The sequence below is a fragment of the Balaenoptera physalus genome (assembly GCF_965194825.1).
Source record: "Balaenoptera physalus genome assembly, chromosome: 8".
NCBI classification, from domain to species: Eukaryota; Metazoa; Chordata; class Mammalia; order Artiodactyla; family Balaenopteridae; genus Balaenoptera; species Balaenoptera physalus.
In genome coordinates, this window is record NC_138887.1 from 14,598,282 (window position 1) to 14,610,926 (window position 12,645).

The window sequence follows — 12,645 nt, forward strand, 5'->3', positions numbered from 1 at the left end:
AGAATGCAGTGATAGGCTCCGAATTATTTCAGCAGTGGGCTTCACTCAGTTGTGTAGTTTTTGTTTGTAGTGACTGAATAAATGTGATATCAAGTTGTTCTAGACTTTTTTTTTAAGTTTTAGCCCTTGCAGGTAACTAATACATGAACTGACACTTACCGAGAGCTTCATATACACAAGGTGTTGTGCTGTGTCTTGCCTGAATATTCTGTTTACTCCTTATAATACTTCTAGGAGGTGATACAATATTTTCCCCTCACTTTACAGATGAGGGCAATGAGCTACAATTAATTAAGTCCCTTGTACGAAGCCACACAGCTCTATCTGGGGAGTCAACCCAGCCCATCTGAATCATCAGTTCATGCACTTACTCAGTTCTCTGTCCCTCCTCTAAGATATAAATATAGAGCAAGAATCCCAAAGCCAAAGCCTTGAGACAGGATGGCCCCATGGGCAGGGGTGTAAGAGCCTGGGCTTCTGACTATCACAGACTGGACTTTAACCCCAGTTCTTTAATTATTAGTTGCATGAATATGGATAAATTACTTACATTTCTGAGCAATATTGTCCTCATCTGCCAATAGGGAACAATTACACCCTACTCAGTTACTGCAGACATAAGGTCACATATGTGGCATGTCTCCCATAGGGTATCCATTTAGCTGGCACAGAATCAGTACTAGTTGGTGGCCCTTTCTCCCTACATGAAGGTTCTAAGTGAATTTAGAAGCACTGGCTCTGGCCCTGCTGGTCCTTCTTCCGTTCCCAGTATCAGGGGGCCTGGAACTCAGCTAACACCTGACCTGACTGAAGGCAGTGAGTTATGAGCACATCACCTCCTGAGATCCCTTTCCACACCAAGTGCTGGTGATTCTGGAGTTCTGGCTCTTTGAAATAAAGTGTGGAAAAGGGAAATTTCCTCAGGAACGGACTCAGCCTTGTGGTTCATTCAGTAGCCAAGTCAGGCCCATGATCATTGTTGTAATTGTTTTTATTTTATTGGACTATAATTTCTTTACAATGTTGTGTTAGTTTCTGCTGTACTACAAAGTGAATCAGCTATATGTGTGTGTGTATATATATATATATATATATATATATATATATATATATATATATATATATATATATATATATATCGCCTCCCTTTTGGGCCTCCCTCCCATCCCCCCCATCCTGCCCATCTAGGTCATCACAGAGCTTTTTGATATCATATATTTCTTGCAAAACTTCAAAGGAGAGTAAATGCAATTATCCTATAACATCACAGGCACGATGTTAGACATTCAGGAAAGGCAGGTGAGTGAGTCATGATCTCCTAAAGTTTCAGGGATTTTGGATTCCTCACTTTCTTCTATTTTGTACAATGTTCTCTTTACTAAAATCCCCCACCCGCCCACTGTGAACACAACCAGATTTCCCTGATTTGTATCCTTCGTCGGAATCTCATTGCATGCACCATGTGTAACGGCTCAGGTGTTTCCAAATCAGCAGTCCAACTTGATATTTATGCCTCACCTTGATGTCTGGAGATGCAGGATTACAGAGCAGCTAAGAATGTGTTCTTCAAAGTCATGATGCTGGGATTGAAATGTGGTTTCTGGTACTTCCTAAATGGATGGCATCAAGCAAATTATTTCTCTCTGTCCTCTCTATATTTGTAAAATGGGCTTGAAATTAATAATCTCATAGGCTATTTTAAAACTTAAATAAGATTAGAATTTTGCATGCAAAGCTCTCAGAATAAGGGTTTGACATTTGGTTAGTGGTTGATGACTATTACCTGTTATTATTACTCAGAGATGTGGTGGAGACAAAAAAAATGCTAAATGCTCTTTATAACACATATTGTTTCCCGTTGAACTCGTTCATTAAAAACATAACCTTACTTTTTAATATTTTGGAAACTTCTGGTGAATGAGAGGTTTAGCTGAGGTTTTTGATCGACTTGAATTGCAAGCTGGATTCTGAGCTGTCCTAGTGGTGGTGGTCATGGTGGTTGTACATGTTTTCTTTGGGGTTTGGTGGTGCAGGGGTACTGCTTCCTAGTAGGTCATCAGAAATAATTAATTGTGGCTGCCCCTTCCATGAATATGTCCTAGCCTCTCAAAGGAACAGCTGAAACTAACCAAGATGACTTCTCCTAGATTCCCTGCAGCTGCAGCTCATGAACACCAGTGCCTACTACACCTACCTCCTTCTCCTCCTCAAGAGCTCGGTCTACTTTGTCATCGTCGCCTGCTGTGTGTGTAGGAGAACAGCCGTCTGTGGCCACAGGAAGAGCTCATGACAGAGGGGACCACAAAGGGGTCACATTTCCTTCATCATCTCTTGTCTCTGCAAGTGTCTGCTGAGGATCTAGCTGGGCTTCCTTTCTGGGTTTGGGTTATGTCAGTTCACATGCGTATTCTTCTGTGTGCCATTATTGTGTAAGGGCTTTTCAAAGCACTGGGCAAGCAGACAGTTTGACTCCGTGACAAGGAATTCTGCCATCACTCGGGGGCAGGGCCCAGGGCTGGCCCAGGGGAGCCTCTCCCACCACTGTCCCCACAACCGCACCAGCTCCTCCTGCCCCCGAGTCCTCGTGCCTCCTGAGGGTGCACAGTGGGCAGCTCCCCTCTCCTCCCTCAGTGCCTCCACCCAGACCACGGCCCCCACCCTCCCTGCCACCCACCCTGGGGCCGCCAGCTTTGCCACTTGAATCCTGTCCTTGGATTTTCATAAGAGACACAAAAAATAAAAAAGAAATCAAAAGTCCACTTTTGTCTGTGTATTTTAATTTCATGAAATCTAACCAAGGTAAGAAACAGCATGACAACCGAGCTATCACATCCAGCGCTGGTTGTAATCATGGTCACACCGCATTTCTGAGTCTTTCCCTGAGATGCTGGTTATGGTGCTTTCTTTGGGGCACTGGCTCCAGTGGGACCCACCGCCAAACGAAGGTGCCCGGGTTCCTTCTCTTTCAAAGGTCATCAGATTCAGACTCACTGGTTTGGGATATTCCTGTGATGACAGTGTAACAGCCAGCGTGACCTGCACTGTGTGTGCTCAGATCTGTACTAGTGTCTCACAGGCACTGACTCCTGATCCTCACATTAACCCCATGAGAACTGCACCGACACCAGAGGGGCATCGGGCGCAGGGTGAAGCACACTGACTCTGACCAGAGGGCCTGAGTTCGAACCCTGGGTCTTTTTTTTTTTTTAATAAATAAGAGAGGTTGTTATAAATATAATTAAAGAATAAGAACAAGAGCAAGAGACTATCAAAATGATCGGGCAAAATTTTCAACTAAACTCAATTGAAAAATACAGTAAAATGGAAACTTAATTGTTAAACAAGTCATGCATTATAGAAAAAATTTATAAGCTAGAATCTAAAAATGAATAAATTACATGCACACACAGAGATATATATATCTCTCTCACATATAACATATAGAAAATATATAAATATGTATATCTATATGATTAGAAAAAAGGAGTAAAGAAAGAAAATATCTGACATACTTACAAATGGACTTCTGGAAGAAAAGAACACGAAGAATGGAGGAAAGACAATATTTAAAGAGATAATGGCTAAGTATTTTCCAGAATTGTTGTATGGCATGAATCCTCAGTTTCAGGAAGTCTAATCAATCTCAAACAGGATAAATAAAAAGCAAGATATACTTAGCCAAGTTGCTGTAAAACTGTAGGACCAAAGACAAAAACATTATTTTAAAAGCAGCCAGAGAAAAAAGAGAAGTTGCTTACAAATGGCAAAAATAAGATTAAAACCTGACCTCTTGACAGCAGCAATATAAAACAGAAGATAATTAAACAGTAGCTTCAACTTTCTGTGAGAGAACTACTGTCAACTTAAAGTTCATTATCCTCTAAGCCTACCTCTCCAGGACAAAGGAAAATATATTAACTTATAGATTAAGGAATTTCTAAGGTAAGTATTTCCAAAAAAAAAAAGAAAGAAAAAGTGATCTCAAATGGAAGCACCTGAGATGCAAGAAATTATAAGCCAAAAATATGGCATGCATGTTAATCTAAATAAACAATTACTATATAAAGGAAAATAATATCTCAATTATAATCAAGAGAGAAATGATCTGTTCTAAGGCTTTGCTTTTATATTGATTTGACTTTACACTGTGTTGAGTTAAATTCCCTTATTGAAGCTCTTTAGGGTAACCACTAAAGAGAAAAAGCAAGAGAGGAAAAAAATAGAATGGGGAAAATTAATAATAAAAAAGGTAAGAAAACAGAGAGGAAAGAGAAAACATAAATCACAAAATAACCTAGTAGTAATGAATCCAAATAACTCAGTAAGCATTTCAAAAATAATAGATTATATAAAAAACAGAATCCAACAATATATTGCTTGTATATGACACAATCAAAATGTAAAGGCAGGGAGGTCCTCGGGAAGATGGCGGAAGAGTAAGACGCGGAGATCACCTTCCCTCCCACAGATACAGTAGAAATACATCTACACGTGGAACTGCTCCTACAGAACACCCACTGAACGCTGGCAGAAAACGTCCGACCTCCAAAAAGGCAAGAAACTCCCCCCGTACTTGGGTAGGGCAAAAGAAAAAAGAAATAACAGAGACAAAAGAATAGGGACGGCACCTGCACCAGTGGGAGGGAGCCGTGAAGGAGGAAAGATTTCCACGCACTAGGAAGCCCCTTAGCGGGCGGAGACTGCGGGTGGCAGAGGGGGGAGCTTCGGAGCCACGGAGGAGAGCGCAGCCACAGGGGTGCGGAGGGCAGAGCGGAGAGGTTCCCGCACGGAGGCTCGGCGCCGAGCAGCACTCTCCAGCCCGAGAGGCTTGTCTGCTCACCCGCCGGGGCGGGCGGGGCTGGGAGCTGAGGCTCGGGCTTCGGTCGGATCGCAGGGAGAGGACTGGGGTTGGCGGCGGGAACACAGCCTGAAGGGGTTAGTGCACCACAGCTAGCCGAGAGGGAGTCCGGGAAAAAGTCTGCAGCTGCCGAAGAGGCAAGAGACTTTTTCTTCCCTCTTTGTTTCCTGGTGCGCGAGGAGAGGGGATTCAGAGCGCTGCCTAAACGAACTTCAGAGACGGGCGCGAGCCGCAGCTACCAACGCGGATCCCACAGCAACAGGGGCGCAGAGGGAAAAACGGAGAGATTCCCGCACAGAGGCTCGGCGCCGAGCAGCACTCTCCAGCCCGAGAGGCTTGTCTGCTCCCCCGCCGGGGCGGGCGGGGCTGGGAGCTGAGGCTCCGGTTTCGGTTTCGGTTGGATCGCAGGGAGAGGACTGGGGCTGGCAGCGTGAACACAGCCTGAAGGGATTAGCGCACAACAGCTGGCTGGGAGGGAGACCGGGAAAAAGTCTGCAGCTGCCAAAGAGGCAAGGGACTTTTTCTTGCCTCTTTGTTTCGCGGCGCGCAAGGAGAGGGGATTCAGAGCGCCGCCTAAACGAACTCCAGAGAAGGGCGCGAGCCGCGGCGATCACCGCAGACCCCACAGCAACAGGGGCGCAGAGAAAAAAAAACGGAGAGACTCCCGCACAGAGGCTCGGCGCGGAGCAGCACTCACCAGCCCGAGAGGCTTGTCTGCTCCCCCGCCGGGGCGGGCGGGGCTGGGAGCTGAGGCTCGGGTTTCGGTTTCGGTTGGATCGCAGGGAGAGGACTGGGGCTGGCGGCGTGAACACAGCCTGAAGGGGTTAGCGCACCACAGCTGGTTGGTAGGGAGTCCGGGAAAAAGTCTGCAGCTGCCGAAGAGGCAAGAGACTTTTTCTTGCCTCTTTGTTTCGCGGCGCGCAAGGAGAGGGGATTCAGAGTGCCGCCTAAACGAACTCCAGAGAAAGGCGTGAGCCGCGGCGATCAGCACGGACCCCAGAGACGGGCGTGAGACGCTGGGGCTGCTGCTGCCGCCTCCAAAAAGCCTGTGTGTGAGCACAAGTCACTCTCCACATCGCCCCTCCCGGGAGCCTGTGCAGCCCGCCACTGCCAGGGTCCCGTGATCCGGGGACAAGTTCCCCGGGAGAACGCACTGCCCGCCTCGGGCTGGTGCAACGTCACGCCGGCCTCGGCCGCCGCAGGCTCACCCCGCCTCCTCTGTACACCTCCCTACCCGCGGCCTGAGTGAGCCAGAGCCCCCGAAGCAGCTGCTCCTTTAACCCCGTCCTGTCTGTGCGGGGAATAGACGCCCTCAGGCGACCTACACGCAGAGGCGGGTCCAAATCCAAAGCTGAACCCCAGGAACTGTGCGAACAGGGAAGATAAGGGGAAATCTCTCCCAGCAACCTTAGAAGCAGCGGATTAAAACTCCACAAACAACTTGATGTGCCTGCATCTGGTGAATACCTGAATAGACAACGAATCATCCCAAATTCAGGAGGTGGACTTTGGGAGCAGGATATATTAATTTTTCCCCTTTTCCTTTATTTGTGAGTGTATATGTATATGCTTCTGGGTGCGATTTTGTCTGTATAGCTTTGCTTTACAATAGCTTTATTTTACTTCACTATATTATAGCCTCTTTCTTTCTTTCTTTCTTTCTTTCTATTTTTTCTCCCTTCTACTCTGAGCCGTGTGGACGAAAGGCTCTTGGTGCTCCAGCCAGGCATCAGGGCCGTGCCTCTGAGGTGGGAGAGCCAACTTCAGGACACTGGTCCACAAGAGACCTCCCAGCTTCACGTAATACCAAAAGGCAAAAATCTCTCAGAGATCTCCATCTCAACATCAAGACCCAGCTTCACTCAACGACCAACAAGCTACAGTGCTGGACACCCTATGCCAAACAACTAGCAAGACAGGAACACAGCCCCATCCATTAGCAGAGAGGCTGCCTAAAATCATAATAAGGCCACAGACACCCCAAAATACACCACCAGACGTGGACGTGCCCACCAGAAAGACAAGAGCCAACCTCATCCACCAGAGCTCAGGCACTAGTTCCCTCCACCAGGAAGCCTACACAACCCACTGAACCAACCTTAGCCACTGGGGACAGATACCAAAAACAACAGGAACTACGAACCTGCAGCCTGTGAAAAGGAGACCCCAAACACAGTAAGATAAGCAAAATGAGACGACAGAAAAACACACAGCAGATGAAGGAGCAGGGTCAGAACATACCAGACTTAACAAATGAAGAGGAAATAGGTAGTCTACCTGAAAAAGAATTCAGAATAATGATAGTAAGGATGATCCAAAATCTTGGAAATAGAATAGACAAAATGCAAGAAACATTTAACAAGGACGTAGAAGAACTAAAGAGGAACCAAGCAATGATGAAAACCACAATAAATGAAATTAAAAATACTCTAGATGGGATCAATAGCAGAATAACTGAGGCAGAAGAAAGGATAAGTGACCTGGAAGATAAAATGGTGGAAATAACTACTGCAGAGCAGGATAAAGAAAAAAGAATGAAAAGAACTGAGGACAGTCTCAGAGACCTCTGGGACAACATTAAACGTGCCAACATTCGAATTATAGGGGTCCCAGAAGAAGAAGAGAAAAAGAAAGGGACTGAGAAGATATTTGAAGAGATTATAGTTGAAAACTTCCCTAATATGGGAAAGGAAATAGTTAATCAAGTCCTGGAAGCACAGAGAGTCCCATACAGGATAAACCCAAGGAGAAACACACCAAGACACATATTAATCAAACTGTCAAAAATTAAATATAAGGAAAACATATTAAAGGCAGCAAGGGAAAAAAAACAAATAACACACAAGGGAATCCCCATAAGGTTAACATCTGATCTTTCAGCAGAAACTCTGCAAGCCAGAAGGGAGTGGCAGGATATACTTAAAGTGATGAAGGAGAAAAACCTGCAACCAAGATTACACTACCCAGCAAGGATCTCATTCAGATTCGATGGAGAAATTAAAACCTTTACAGACAAGCAAAAGCTGAGAGAGTTCAGCACCACCAAACCAGCTTTACAACAAATGCTAAAGGAACTTCTCTAGGCAAGAAACACAAGAGAAGGAAAACACCTACAATAACAAACCCAAAACATTTAAGAAAATGGGAATAGGAACATACATATCGATAATTACCTTGAATGTAAATGGATTAAATGCTCCCACCAAAAGACACAGGCTGGCTGAATGGATACAAAAACAAGACCCATATATATGCTGTCTACAAGAGACCCACTTCAGACCTAGAGACACATATAGACTGAAAGTGAGGGGATGGAAAAAGATATTCCATGCAAATGGAAATCAAAAGAAAGCTGGAGTAGCAATTCTCATATCAGACAAAATAGACTTTAAAATAAAGACTATTACAAGAGACAAAGAAGGACACTATATAATGATCAAGGGATCGATCCAAGAGGAAGGTATAACAATTGTAAATATTTATGCACCCAACATAGGAGCACCTCAATACATAAGGCAAATACTAACAGCCATAAAAGGGGACATCGACAGCAACACAATCATAGTAGGGGACTTTAACACCCCACTCTCACCAATGGACAGATCATCCAAAATGAAAATAAATAAGGAAACACAAGCTTTAAATGATACATTAAACAAGATAGACTTAATTGATATTTATAGGACATTCCATCCAAAAACAACAGAATACACATTTTTCTCAAGTGCTCATGGAACATTCTCCAGGATAGATCATATCTTGGGTCACAAATCAAGCCTTGGTAAATTTAAGAAAATTGAAATAGTATCAAGTATCTTTTCCGACCACAACGCTATGAGACTAGATATCAATTACAGGAAAAGACCTGTAAAAAATACAAACACATGGAGGCTACACAATACATTACTTAATAACGAAGTGATCACTGAAGAAATCAAAGGGGAAATCAAAAAATACCTAGAAACAAATGACAATGGAGATACGACGACCCAAAACCTATGGGACGCAGCAAAAGCAGTGCTAAGAGGGAAGTTTATAGCAATACAAGCCTACCTCAAGAAACAGGAAACATCTCGAATAAACAACCTAACCTTGCACCTAAAGCAATTAGAGAAAGAAGAACAAAAAAACCCCAAAGCCAGCAGAAGGAAAGAAATTATAAAGATCAGGTCAGAAATAAATGAAAAAGAAATGAAGGAAACAATAGCAAAAATCAATGAAACTAAAAGCTGGTTCTTTGAGAAGATAAACAAAATTGATAAACCATTAGCCAGACTCATCAAGAGAAAAAGGGAGAAGACTCAGATCAATAGAATTAGAAATGAAAAAGGAGAAGTAACCACTGACACTGCAGAAATACAAAAGATCATGAGAGATTACTACAAGCAACTCTATGCCAATAAAATGGACAACCTGGAAGAAATGGACAGATTCTTAGAAAGGCACAAACTGCCGAGACTGAACCAGGAAGAAATAGAAAATATGAACAGACCAATCACAAGCACTGAAATTGAAACTGTGATTAAAAACCTTCCAACAAACAAAAGCCCAGGACCAGATGGCTTCACAGGTGAATTCTATCAAACATTTAGAGAAGAGCTAACACCTATCCTTCTCAAACTCTTCCAAAATATTGCAGAGGGAGGAACACTCCCAAACTCATTCTACGAGGCCACCATCACCCTGATACCAAAACCAGACAAAGATGTCACAAAGAAAGAAAACTACAGGCCAATATCACTGATGAACATAGATGCAAAAATCCTCAACAAAATACTAGCAAACAGAATCCAACAGCACATTAAAAGGATCATACACCATGATCAAGTGGGGTTTATCCCAGGAATGCAAGGATTCTTCAATATACGCAAATCAATCAATGTGATACATCATATTAACAAACTGAAGGAGAAAAACCATATGATCATCTCAATAGATGCAGAGAAAGCTTTCGACAAAATTCAACACCCATTTATGATAAAAGCCCTGCAGAAAGTAGGCATAGAGGGAACTTTCCTCAACATAATAAAGGCCATATATGACAAACCCACAGCCAACATTGTCCTCAATGGTGAAAAACTGAAACCATTTCCACTAAGATCAGGAACAAGACAAGGTTGCCCACTCTCACCACTATTATTCAACATAGTTTTGGAAGTGTTAGCCACAGCAATCAGAGAAGACAAAGAAATAAAAGGAATCCAAATCGGAAAAGAAGAAGTAAAGCTGTCACTATTTGCAGATGACATGATACTATACATAGAGAATCCTAAAGATGCTACCAGAAAACTCCTAGAGCTAATCAATGAATTTGGTAAAGTAGCAGGATACAAAATTAATGCACAGAAATCTCTTGCATTTCTATACACTAATGACGAAAAATCTGAAAGTGAAATTAAGAAAACACTCCCATTTACCATTGCAACAAAAAGAATAAAATATCTAGGAATAAACCTACCTAAGGAGACAAAAGACCTGTATGCAGAAAATTATAAGACACTGATGAAAGAAATTAAAGATGATACAAATAGATGGAGAGATATACCATGTTCCTGGATTGGAAGAATCAACATTGTGAAAATGACTCTACTACCCAAAGCAATCTACAGATTCAATGCAATCCCTATCAAACTACCACTGGCATTTTTCACAGAACTAGAACAAAAAATTTCACAATTTGTATGGAAACACAAAAGACCCCGAATAGCCAAAGCAATCTTGAGAACGAAAAATGGAGCTGGGGGAATCAGGCTCCCTGACTTCAGACTATATTACAAAGCTTCAGTAATCAAGACAGTTTGGTACTGGCACAAAAACAGAAATATAGATCAATGGAACAGGATAGAAAGCCCAGAGATAAACCCACACACATATGGGCACCTTATTTTTGATAAAGGAGGCAAGCATATACAGTGGAGAAAAGACAGCCTCTTCAATAAGTGGTGCTGGGAAAATTGGACAGGTACATGTAAAAGTATGAAAATAGAACACTCCCTGACACCATGCACAAAAATAAACTCAAAATGGATTAAAGACCTAAGTGTAAGGGCAGACACTATCAAACTCTTAGAGGAAAACATAGGCAGAACACTCTATGACATACATCACAGCAAGATTCTTTTTGACCCAGCTCCCAGAGAAATGGAAATAAGAACACAAATAAACAAATGGGACCTAATGAAACTTAAAAGCTTTTGCACAGCAAAGGAAAGCATAAACAAGACCAAAAGACAACCATCAGAATGGGAGAAAATATTTGCAAATGAAGCAACTGACAAAGGATTAATCTCCAAGATTTACAAGCAGCTCATGCAGCTCAATAACAAAAAAACGAACAACCCAATCCAAAAATGGGCCGAAGACCTAAATAGACATTTCTCCAAAGAAGATATACAGATGGCCTACAGACACATGAAAGAATGCTCAACATCATTAATCATTAGAGAAATGCAAATCAAAACTACAATGAGATATCATCTCACACCGGTCAGAATGGCCATCATCAAAAAATCTAGAAACAATAAATGCTGGAGAGGGTGTGGAGGAAAGGGAACACTCTTGCACTGTTGGTGGGAATGTAAATTGATACAGCCACTATGGAGAACAGTATGGAGGTTCCTTAAAAAACTACAAATAGAACTACCATACGACCCAGCAATCCCACTACTGGGCATATACCCTGAGAAAACCATAGGTCAAAAAGAGTCATGTACCAAAATGTTCATTGCAGCTCTATTTACAATAGCCAGGACATGGAAGCAATCTAAATGTCCATCGACAGATGAATGGATAAAGAAGATGTGGCACATATATACAATGGAATATTACTCAGCCATAAAAAGAAATGAAATGGAGGTATTTGTAATGAGGTGGATGGAGTTAGAGTCTGTCATACAGAGTGAAGTAAGTCAGAAAGAGAAAAACAAATACAGTATGCTAACACATATATACGGAATCTAAGGGGAAAAAAAAAAAAAAAAAGGCCATGAAGAACCTAGTGGCAAGACGGGAATAAAGACACAGACCTACTAGAGAATGGACTTGAGGATATGGGGAGGGGGTGGGGTGAGATGTGACAGGGTAAGAGAGTGTCATGGACATATATACACTACCAAATGTAAAATAGATAACTAGTGGGAAGCAGCCGCATAGCACAGGGAGATCAGCTCGGTGCTTTGTGACCATCTAGAGGGATGGGATGGGGAGGGTGGGAGGGAGGGAGATGCAAGAGGGAAGAGAAATGGGAACATATTGTATATGTATAACTGATTCACTTTGTTATAAAGCAGAAGCTAACACACCATTGTACGGCAATTATACTTCAATAAAGATGTTAAAAAAAAAAAAAAAAAAAAAAAAAAAAAAAAATGTAAAGGCATTTGGGTGGAAAAAGATCTACTAGGCAAATACTAAGCAAAATCAGCTGGGCAAGTATTATAACAGAAGGAAAGTAAATAAATGACATAAAAGTTGGAAAGGAAGAACCAAATCTATCACCATTCACTATCCATAGATCATGATTGTTTACAAGAAAATCCAAAATAAACAATAGGAAATGATTAGAATTAATAAGAACTTAACAAAGATGTTGGGTATCAAATTGATATATAAAAGTAATTTGCATTTACACATATTTGCAGAAAATAGAAAATGAAATTCAAAAAGGTGACTTATCATAGTAATTCTTTATATTTATCTAACTAGCATCTATCTAGGTATCTATGTATCTATGTATCTATCATCTCTCTATCTACCTAAGTCTTTCACCTATTTACAACATCTAGAAT

The 12,645-nt window shown here is 42.2% G+C and overlaps 1 gene segment (V, D, J or C); it reads left to right on the forward strand.

Moving 5' to 3' along the window:
* LOC309666268 (T-cell receptor gamma chain C region C10.5-like) overlaps window positions 1-4,258 on the forward strand; it is a 28,467-nt gene extending 24,209 nt beyond the window's left edge. Inside the window, exon 8 of the C gene segment in view lies at window positions 2,148-4,258.
* The last annotated feature ends 8,387 nt before the right edge of the window (window positions 4,259-12,645 follow it).